This window comes from Brienomyrus brachyistius, unplaced genomic scaffold (genome assembly GCF_023856365.1).
Source record: "Brienomyrus brachyistius isolate T26 unplaced genomic scaffold, BBRACH_0.4 scaffold226, whole genome shotgun sequence".
NCBI lineage: Eukaryota > Metazoa > Chordata > Actinopteri > Osteoglossiformes > Mormyridae > Brienomyrus > Brienomyrus brachyistius.
Window position 1 is genome coordinate 169,252 of NW_026042501.1, and position 2,304 is coordinate 171,555.

The 2,304-nt window shown below is 40.6% G+C and overlaps 1 non-coding gene across 1 annotated transcript; it reads right to left on the reverse strand.

Moving 5' to 3' along the window:
- Positions 1-768: 768 nt before the first annotated feature.
- trnad-guc (transfer RNA aspartic acid (anticodon GUC)) lies at positions 769-840 on the reverse strand. Its single transcript has one exon. It is a non-coding gene; the product is annotated as a tRNA-Asp (tRNA).
- Positions 841-2,304: the final 1,464 nt, after the last annotated feature.

Consider the following 2,304-nt stretch of genomic DNA (forward strand, 5'->3'; position numbering starts at 1 on the left):
ATCGGCGAGCGCTCGGATAAAAGGCACCGATTTCCCAGCCGCGCTTTTCTTTTCGGAACCAGCAGAAGTGCCCTCCGCACCATCCTCGGCGCTAGGACACGCCGGCCACTTTATTACCCTAAAACAGGGAGCATACACCGATCTTCAAAGCCAAACTTACCTTGCCGATTTTCGCTTAACTGCTTCTCAAACTCATCGAAATCGGACATTTTTCAGTCCGTACTAAAGACGTATTGCAAAATAAGCAGAGGTCCAACAGTAGGCCTTTGAATGGGCTACAGGCTGCATTGGGTTCTGCTGCTTTTTCTTCCGAGTCGCCTGCCCCTCCTCCCCCGAAGTCATCGGCTCTTCCTCGGTTGTATCACACACAGGTTCGGAAACATTCGATGCGCATTACCGTCCCCTCCTGCACTGGAGGGTTAAGGACAACGTGATTATATCGAACCAAAATTGAAATGTGCAAGTTGACTTTCCTAGTTATACGTCTTCATTTTTATTCTGGGTTTAACAACCATGAGTTTATGACGTATTTTACATGATTAGTTGGCGACTGGACCTTATTGTTTATATCTCTTATTAAGGATCCATCCATCCATACATCAATTATCAAAACCACACACTTACAATCCGAGTCTAGTTTCATATGCTGCGCTGCTGAGCGACCCGCAGAATATTATGCATGAGTACAAGTCACAAGCCCCGTTTCCACTAACACGGGGCCGGTTCTAGCTTGGTGCCTTTTGAGACCGAGGCAAAAAGATGCAGACTCTCCCCGTCGGGGAATCGAACCCCGGTCTCCCGCGTGACAGGCGGGGATACTCACCACTATACTAACGAGGAGATGTACGCGCACTACTTTTACATCTTCAAGATAAACAGCGGATGACTACTAACATTTGCGAGTAATCAATGACTGAGCTTCATGTCATGACCATGGTGCTCAAGAGAAGAAAAAATACATAATGTACGTCCACTGATACCAGAACAACCATATAGCTTTATACTAAGACGATGATTAAACGGAAAATTCCTTTACAAAACACTGCCACAAAATCATAGTTTCGCAATATTACATCGTGCAACGGGACACAGTGTAAGTACGTGAAGTCGGTAATTAAATCAAGAAAAAAAAGTGAGAGGAAAAGAATACTTTTCTATTATCATATTTTTCTAACTGGCCAAACTGAGTCATATTTTGATTATACACACTAACAGAAAAACAGTGCAAATCTCCGGTAGTCCGTTTCACTTGCGCTCCGCTATGGGGCAGTAACAAGCAGAGCTTAAGTGTGGAAGGAAAAAAAAAACACAGGACAGCATCAATCCCAACTTCACAAACGCCGGAGATCGAGATGCTGTAAGCATGACAATTAACATCTTTATCCAAGGGAACAGCTGCAAGACACAGATGCCGCGCCTAACAAAGGTAGGATCGATTCCGAAGTTCAGGCATTTACAGACGCGGACTCTTCTGGAGTTGATTTTTTTCGGGAGATACGCATCAACTTCAAAAGTATGAACCGCATTATATCTATATCTGTTATGACGTTGTAGCTATTGATACTGATGCATCACAAAAATAATTTAAATGTTTTTTCATTCTGACATATGTTCGTTCGGACGAGGATTTTATTATATGAGATAAGTTTTAAATGAAAACTTTTTTTAATCTATATGATTAATTCTCGAATCTAAGCCAGACTTCACATAAATCATTCATTCATAAATATAATGGAACATACAACATCCAGGTATCCATGAAATTTATGATCAGGCTATACGTTTGTGATAACAACAAAACAACACAACATGTATATTTACAATATATGGGCCTATTGTTTAATATTGCCTCCAAATTATAGCCAGACAATAACGCAATAGGCCGACATCAAACTATTTTCATGTAAAACAAAAGTGCTGGCAGTTTGCTTGTGCTTACAGACCCCGCCTTGAGCCCATCCAGAAAGATCCCAAAAATAACCGACAAGCAAAGGTTGTAACAATCTGAGCATGTTTAGTTTAATGTAATCAGGAGCCGAATTAATAACGCGAATAAATGATCAAACCGAAAGTCTGTAGTCGGGAATATCCGATAACGTCTTTGACGTGCAGTTAAGATAGTCAGAGGAAAAACCTTGTAGTTTACTTATATATATGCCTAAATATATGAGTGTGTCTCTCCGGTGATTTAATGATGAATATAACGATTACATATCAAATCACACATTAAGCAATTATTATATTACTAGGTTGAACGTTTTCACTATGTCTGTCGTCACCTTGATTTCACGATTTTGACTATTC